At 41.6% G+C, this 9,130-nt stretch overlaps 1 long non-coding RNA gene across 1 annotated transcript; it reads left to right on the forward strand.

The window, feature by feature from the left end:
• The first annotated feature begins 2,461 nt into the window (after window positions 1-2,461).
• On the forward strand, window positions 2,462-4,426 carry LOC103887379. Its single transcript, XR_651447.4, has 2 exons — window positions 2,462-2,992; window positions 4,278-4,426. It is a non-coding gene; the product is annotated as an uncharacterized LOC103887379 (long non-coding RNA).
• The last annotated feature ends 4,704 nt before the right edge of the window (window positions 4,427-9,130 follow it).

The following is a 9,130-nucleotide window of genomic DNA, read 5'->3' on the forward strand; positions in this document are numbered from 1 at the left end:
TTTCAAAAACACCAAGAGGATTATGTCAGTGAAAACCACCACATAATACAAAGTTTTCAATGTGATCATCTTTGCAACTTTTAACTAGAAATTCCCCAGTAAATGTATTGTGAACTGCTTTGTGACTATGGTGATTTATTTAGTCTTTCTGATCGTTGGTTTGATCGTCTAAGAAATACAAGTATCCCCAATTTTATCAACTTGGTCTAAAAATTAATGGTCTAAAAAATGAGAGAGGTCAGGTGTGGTGGCTCACACCTGTAATCCCAGCACTTTGGGAGGCTGAGGCGGATGGATGACGAGGTCAAGACATTGAGAACATCCCAGCCAACATGGTGAAACACCGTCTCTATTAAAAATATAAAAATTTGCTGGGAATGGTGGCGGGCACCTGTAGTCCCAACTTCTCAGGAGGCTGAGGCAGGAGAATCGCTTGAACCCCTGAGGCGGAGGTTGCAGGGAGCCGAGATTGCACCACTGCACTCCAGCCTGGGTGACAGAGTGAGACGCCGTCTCAAAAAAAAAAAAAAAAGAGAAAGATAACCCTCCTTGTCCACGTGTTGAACATTTACAAAATGGCAGACATCGTGTCCAGTCTTTTACACACTTACCTTTTAGAAGCCTCATAATCCTCTCATTTAAATTACAAGCATTTTGCCATGGTTTTTACACACTTACCTTATGGAAGCCTCGTAACAATCACATCTTCTATAGATGAGCAAACTGAGGCTCAGACAAGTTAAAACCACATTCACCATCACATCATAAAGAGCGATGGACCTGGGATTCAAATCCAGTTTTCTCTGACGCCAAAAATGGTGCCAGTTACAGAGCACCAAGTTATACCCAGAACATGGAGGGATCAGAACATGTGAATTGTCTTTTCTATCCCCTCATGTGTGAATTTCAATGGCTTGCACTGCCTCAAAACAATCCTAAACTCCCTCCCAGATTGCCTTGCAGTGGTTCCCTTTTCTTTGGGGATGATGAGGAATCTGCATATTTAGACCACAAGCATCACCTTTTAACAGGTGTATTGATCAAAAAATGAAATTTGCTAAGCTGTATGTTACTAAGTGTGAATTGTCCAACTTCTCTGCAATAAATAAAGGAGTTAGTCCACGTAAAAAATCACAGCATCCACTGAATTTGCACAGAAAGATTTGGAACTATGCTGCAGGAGCATCTGACTGACAGCTGCGCAGAAGACCAGCCAGAACACACAAAGCAGGAGCAGCTCCCAAGGCCAGGTGTGGTGGCTCTTGCCTGTCATCCCAACAAAGTGGGAGGCCAAGGGGGGTGAATCACTTGAGGCCAAGGTTTGAGAGCAGCCTGGGCAACACAGTGAGACCCTGTCTCTACAAGAAATCATTTTTCATTATTAGAATAAAGAAGAGTACCTCTAACCCTCAGCCATTACTTTAGGAGAGAGAGCTCTGCTCTAGAACTCAAGATATGAAATTGGGAGTCCCGATGTGGCTACTTAAGTTTAAATACAAGAGCTGTCAGACATTTCCTCTACCGTAATGAAATCTGTAGCATCCATTTTGTATTTTGAAAACTTAGTTTTCGGTCAGCCTAGGAAAAGAAGAGGACCCAGAAGTGGACATTTGGGCAGGGCAATGAAAAGTAACCGGCTGGATGCAACAGGAAAGAAGAAGGGGTGCGGAGTCGAGTCAGAGCAAGTTCTCCTGCTTGGGCCAGGGGATAGGAAAGCGAACTAGAGGCAGGAGGGAGGAGCCCTAGGCTGCGGATGCCTCTTGGAGGAACCTTGGGTGAGCAAGGCCAGAGGAGCTCCTAAGGCCAAGCGGTACCTGTCGCCTCCTACCTTTTGGCGTCTTCGGGTCGCCAATCTGCTGCTAGTCATGGCTCCCGAGTCAGACTGGGCAGGCTCCAAAGCAGTGGAGTCTGGTGCTACTCCCACCGCCACCTCGTGGATCTCAGATCTGCAGCACGGCTCTGAACACAGCACCCTCAGCTGGCCCTGCTTGGGGCTGGCATTGGGGGTCAACGTGCTCCGGGCACCTCTGCTCCTCTGTGCTGGGGCCTGCGCCTTTGCTGGCCGCCCACTCATAGACGCCAGAGCCACAGGATGGCTCCGCAGAAGCCCTGTGGGAGCCCTGCCTGGGGCTGGCTTTGGTGCACATGCGACAGGTCAGCGTGGTCCCCATGGTGCACCTTTGCTCTTCTCAGGCAGCTGGGGCCTTCGCTTGCCCCCACGCCTGCAGAGCTGAGCACCTGCTACCTCTCCCCAGGAAAGGCCACTAAATGACACCAACTGAAGGCTCTAACTGAAGGCCGGTTGCCCTGACAACCAGATCACGTCCCGCTTAGGAGGAACCAATCAGGCCTTGAGTTCCCTCCACGCTCTGCCCTTCCATTTGTGATGTGGGAGTCCAGGCACTGACTCACAAGGCCCCGCCCCCACAGCAGCCCCGCCCTGCCTTTCATTCACTGATAGCTGGGCGCAACTTTCAGGTTTCCTCACTGTGAATTATGAATATGAACTATATTAAAATTACTGTAACCCAATGTGCTTCATGCACTATCCGGCATCCAAAGGATCCTCTTTTGCCCATGTTGGGGTTTTTGAAACTGGAAAGAAGACTGATTTCTGCAGATGCTTCAGAAAAAATCTTTGCCATGAGTTAAGTCTACTGTGTGATGTTAACATATATATATATATAATATATATATATATCACATGCATTCAATAATTATATATTCAATTTATATGTTTTTGAAAATAACACACATACTCGAAGTAGCATGTGTAATAGGGAAATTTCCTAAAATTCGTACACTGAGTACATCGTATTTTTCTAATGATTTCATTGGTAGAGCAGCTTTCTTGATGCAGCCCTTTTCACATGTTACTGGTATCTACCGTCTTTCATCAAATATGTCTTTAGAGTCGACTGAAGGCAAGATGTGGTAGAGAAATGTAAGAATCAATCAGAGGAGCCGTTTAACTAGTAGGCGAGACTGACAGGTATACAAGCAACTTCAATAAAATGAAATGTATTGAACGTACCTGGGGAGAAGTGCTAAGATGGGCTCCAAAAGCCCCGTATTTATGATGATGCAATCTTTATATTTAAAATACTAGTGATGCAATAAAAAGTTCTACTTTTTATCTCTCACCCTTAATTTCATGGTATTATCATCCACCCTCTATATTCTAACTAAGCATTTCCTTCATAATCCCCAAGAAATAGCAAAACCACTGAAAACAAACATTTCAATCTTAGGTTTACTGTTGAAAGAAGTGTGTTGTGGCCGGGCGCGGTGGCTCAAGCCTGTAATCCCAGCACTTTGGGAGGCCGAGATGGGCGGATCACGAGGTCAGGAGATCGAGACCATCCTGGCTAACACGGTGAAACCCCGTCTCTACTAAGAAATACAAAAAATAGCCGGGCGAGGTGGCGGGCGCCTGTAGTCCCAGCTACTCGGGAGGCTGAGGCCGGAGAATGGCGTGAACCCGGGAGGCGGAGCTTGCAGTGAGCTGAGATCCGGCCACTGCACTCCAGCCTGGGCTACAGAGCGAGACTCCGTCTCAAAAAAAAAAAAAAAAGTGTGTTGTTTGTGCCTCAGTTTATTATTATAGAGCCATATTCCCAGTGAGGAAGCAGCATGAGCTGGAATTCATACCCTTCATTTGGAAAGACTGCAAATCATTGACATTCTTTTTTTTTTTTTTTTGCTAAATATTTTAGAAAATTATAATTCTCTTTATGCTGTAAAGGGATCTTAAAATGACGGGGATATATTTGTACTCTCCATGACAGTGTACACATTCCTTCTCTTAGTACAAAAATAGTACTTAAGGAAATTCTGTGGAATGATAGAAATTCTAAGTAACAACTAGAGTTGAGATTTTTCATAAAACAAAATGTACGAACTTTTATTGTTGTTTGTTCGATTTGAGACAATCTAACTCTGTTGCCCAGGCTGGAGTGTAGGGTCGTGATCTCGGCTCACTGCTTCTTCCACATTCAGTTTCAAGACACTCTCCTCCATCAAACTCCGAAGTAGCTGGGAGTACAGGCAGATGCCGCCACATCTGGCTTATTTTTGTGTTTTTAGTAGAGACAAGGTTTTGCAATGTTGGCCAGGCTCGTCTCCAACTCCTGACCTCCAGTATCTGCCTGCCTTTGCTTCCCAAAGTATGAACATTTTTAAACATTTAAAGTTGACCTTGCCATTCAGTAATGTTAAAATTCATCAGGGTCCTGAGTAATTATAATCTGTATTTATCTGCCCACATTGTTTACCAGGTGCATCTTCTCCAGCAAGTTCTTCAGCATCCTTTCCAGAAGCATTCAACAGCCAAGGAAGCAGGCTACACCTCATCTACTCCTTCCTGGGCTAAAGATCTCAAACTTAGTTGCTTAATTCGGGAAAAATAAATTACAAATGAATTAAAGAATTCTTCTATCATTATACACAACATAGAATAATCTGTTTAAGAAATTATTTTTGATCATCTACATTTTCATGCCTATCCCACATTTGGTAATAATGATTATATGCAAATATTTTTAGCCATCTAAATTGGAACATATTCTTTGAAACAACTTCATGATGATTTTTGTTCTAATCCGTAAGTTTAATGGAATAATAAGGTGTTTTTGATAAACCACATGAGTTATTCTCAATGATTACAAGATCTTATGACATTGTAATCAAAATGGATCATTAGAGCCTGGCGTGGTGGCTCACGCCTGTAATCCCAGCACTTTGGGAGGACGAGGCAGGTGGACCACCTGAGGTCAGGAGTTCAAGACCAGCCTGGCCAACATGGTGAAATCCCATCTCTACTAAAAATAAATAAATAAATAAATAAATAAAATTAGCTGGGTATGGTGGCGGGCGCCTGTAATCTCAGCTACTCAGGAGGCTGAGGCAGGAGAATTGCTTGAACCCAGGAGACAGAGGTTGCAGTGAGCCATGATAGCGCCATTGCACTCCAGCCTGGGCAACAGGATTGAAACTCTGTCTTAAAAATTGGATTATTAAATATTGATCTAATATTTACTGTAAACTCAGCACTTTGGGGTACATCTGTGCATATTTAGTTTTATTATGCTCGTAGAGTTTTTTTTTTTTTCTGTTATAGAATTTTCAAAAATTTACTAAGGTAGAGAAAATTGTAATAGTTTAATGAACCAATTTACCATTTAATCCGCTTACTAACAATTAATACATTGCCAATTTTGCTTCATCTACACCTCCACACACTTTCCCCATATTCCTCATTATTGCCTTAATTGAGGCATTCGTACACTGAGTACATCGTATTTTTCTAATGATTTCATTGATAGAGCAGCTTTCTTGATGCAGCCCTTTTCACATGTTACTGGTATTTACCGTCTTTCATCAAATATGTCTTTAGAGTCGACTCAAGGCAAGATGTGGTAGAGAAATGTAAGAATCAACTAGAGGAGCCATTTAACTAGTAGGTGAGACACATATCCTCATTTTTTTGGAAATTCAGGCATTTTATTATTTCCTCTGCAAATATTTCCATATGCATCTCTAAATGTTAATGACTTAAAACACAAACAGTCCTTGACATCATATGACCTAGAGCAAATTAGCAGTAACTCTTAATGTATCAAATGAAGTATTCAGTTTTCAAGGTTTTCCTATTGTCTTGTAAATTATTATCATCATCCTTATCTTATAGTTATTTTATCTATTTATTTTTGAGACGGAGTCTCACTCTGTTGTCCAGGCCGGAGTGCAGTGGCACGATTTCGGCTTACTGCAATTTCTGCCTTCTGGGTTCAAGCAGTTCTTTGCCTCAGCCTCCCAAGTAGCTGGGATCACAGGCGCCTGCCACCACGCCTGGCTAATTTTTGTATTTTTAGTAGAGAGAGGGTTTCACCATCTTGGCCAGGCTGGTCTTGAACTCCTGACCTCGTGATCCACCCGCCTCAACCTCCCAAAGTGCTGGGATTACAGGCATGAGCCACCATGCCCAGCCTCTTATAGTTATTTTAATTGGGATCCGAATAAGGAGTATACATTCAAATTAGATGATAATATGTCTTTAATTTCCTTTGATATCCTTGAGTATATCACCTACATGTGTGCCTACATCTTTATTCACGTGCATTCTATTGGCTCCTTTAGTTTTGATTGAAGAAACCAGATTATTTATCCTGTGGTGTTTCAACACTCTGCATTTTTCTGATTGCATTCTGTGGTATTATTTGTTGAACCTAGGATATAGTTTGGATGTCCCCTCCAAATCTCGTTGATATGGTTTGGCTCTATGTCCCCACCCAGATCTCATCTTGAATTATGACCCACATGTGTGGACGCAGGGACTTGGTGGGAGGTGATTGGATCATGGGGGCAGTTCCCCCATGCTGTTCTTGTGATAGTGAGGGAGTTCTCATGACATATGGTAGTTTAATAAGTGTCTGGCATTTCCTCTTTGCTCTGTCTCTCCTGCTGCCATGTAAGATGTGCCTTGCTTCTCCTTCACCCTCTGTGATGGTTGTAAGTTTCCGGAGGCCTCTGCAGCCATGCATAACTGTGAGTCAATTAAAACTTTCTTTATAAATTACCCAGTCTCAGGTAGTTTCTTTATAGCAGTGTGAAAATGTACTAATATACTCATGTAGAGATATAATCCCCAGTGTTGGAGGTGGGGCCTTGTGGGAGGTGTTTAGGTCATGGGGACAGATTCCTCATAACCTGGTGCTGTCCCACTGACAGTGAGTGAGTTCTCAGGAGATCTGTTGTTTAAAAGTGTGTGGCACCTCCCCCACTTGCTCTCTGGTCCCAGTTTCTCCATGTGAGAAGCCTGCTCCCACTCTGCCTTCTGCCAAGAATGGAAGCCTCCTGAGGCCTCCCCAAAAGCTGAGCAGATGCCAGTACCATGCTTCCTGTAAAGCCTGCAGACCTGTGAGTCCAGTAAACCTTTTTTCTGTATAAATGACCCAGCCTCAGGTATTTCTTTACAGCAACAGAAAAACACCTAACACAACACGTGTCTGTACCCCCTGTGTTTCTGTAAATACAGAGCTTCAGTCAGATTCAGAATTGATTTATTTGTCAAAAATAATCGAAATACCAAGCAAACATCTGCCTCAGTGAATGGCCACTATTTCTTCTACAACTACATTTATGTGCCATTTGAATTTCACTTTGTGTTATCCCTTTTCTTTTTTCTTTTCTTTTCTTTTTTTTTTTTTCAGTTTCATATTTGTTGACCACTTCCCTCTTTTGATTATTCATTTTTGTAAAATGTCACGTGGATTTCTCACTGGGAGACAAGGAGGCAAGACAATGACATGCTTTGCTCTCTGTATAAACTCAGTAACAAATATGCAGTGATTGGCAACCTCATACTTTGAAAGAAATGATGGGTCACTGATCATGATTGCATCCGTTATTTATGTTGTGATTTGTGGACTGAAGAGGTCACACAAAGTTTATACTTTATGTAATTACTCACAGTTGAAATAGCATGGCAACTGAATTTGGAACCATGTTGGGGAACTCACGTTATTTAATTAAATCATGGTTATTGGAACTAGGTGGAGCAGTGATGACCTGTACCTCTTTTTTTCCTGATGCTTTCTTTTATACCTGCAATAAACATTTACAATTTTCCTTATAGACTTTGAAATTGTCTATCAATTCTGAAAATATTTTAGTTCTTGTTGCTCTTCTGAATCACCTTTTGTACTACATTTTATAAATGAGCTTCACTGACATATAGTATACAGGACAGTTTTTAGTTTCTATAATTAATAGCTTTTAATAGATTGCTTGACTTTGTTTTTAAATTTTAAGTAGATACATCATCTAAGGATTTAAAAATCTGTCTTTTCCATTTAGATATTTGTTATCTTATTGGTTTTGCTGTTGTGTGCATTGGCTAGAGACTCCAGGATAATGTTGAATAATATTAGTTATAATACTGACTTTAACGGTGTATTAGTCATGTCTCTTATTTTCTGAATTTGATGCTTTGACATCTGGGCCTTGTTGACCCTGGAGGGACTGCGCCTCTCAGGATAAGCTAATTGCTGGATGTAATAAACCACTTGCCTGCACGTATGCCTTTCCTATATATCCAACCAACCCAGAGTTTATACCCCCTTCTTTCTCGTCTCTTCATCACTCTTTATTCTTCTTTATCTCTGTTTATCTCTTTTGTAGTCTTTATTCTTCCTTATCACTCTTACATTTCTGGCCACTATTCTGCTTCCCTAATTTCCTCAGGGCCAGATAGCAGCCTCTTCTTTCCAGAAGCCAATGAAATTATTCAAACTAGCCAATGCCAAGCCTGATTGCCTTGACTTGCTTGTTCCTTCCCATGGAACTGCAGTAAAGACTCTTTCCCATGATTTCTCCTGTTCCCACTGCCTCCTGACTGACCTTGATGTTTCCCTGTCCTGTCCCTTGTGGTGTGCTGTGCCTCCAGCTTCTAAGGAACTGTGAGTAGTAAAATAAACTACTTCCTTCATGACAGTCATTTCTGTGTTTGTGGGTCTTACCATTACTGAGTCAAACAAATCCTGGGTACTGTGAATGTAAATGACATTCCTGTTTGTGCTTTATTATTAAATATGTCCTTTGCTGTGGTTTTAGACAACTTTTATCAGTATAAAAACATCTTCCTCAGATGCTAGCTTCTTATGAAATTTTAATTTTCTTAACAAGGTGTGGTGTTGAATTTCAACAAAAACCTTTTTGCCATTTATTGAAATAATTGTTTTTTCTCCCATGAGTTTTTCCAATAAAAAATAATACTGATTGAACAATAGGTTAAAATTAAAGTTTCATCAAAGACCACCAGAATATAATAGCTCTGAAAGTCCAAATCACCATATGTAAGTTTTCATAGCAAATATCTGAGAACCTGCTCCACAACTGTTAATTCCCCTCATTTACTTTAACAATATGAAGGGATATGGAGTGGAGAAGACTGCAGGGAGCTGTTGCCTCGCACTCTCCCCTATCTTGCCTTTGATAGTCCTATGTAGGGAGAGGACAATAATGCAAACTCTTAACCCTGGGTTTAGAGGAGGAATCCTTAGGGGTCCACCAGGACAACTGAACAAAAAACTCCTGGAACTAATAAGCAGTTACAGCAAGGATGCAGCAT

This window comes from Papio anubis, chromosome 11 (assembly GCF_008728515.1).
Source record: "Papio anubis isolate 15944 chromosome 11, Panubis1.0, whole genome shotgun sequence".
NCBI lineage: Eukaryota > Metazoa > Chordata > Mammalia > Primates > Cercopithecidae > Papio > Papio anubis.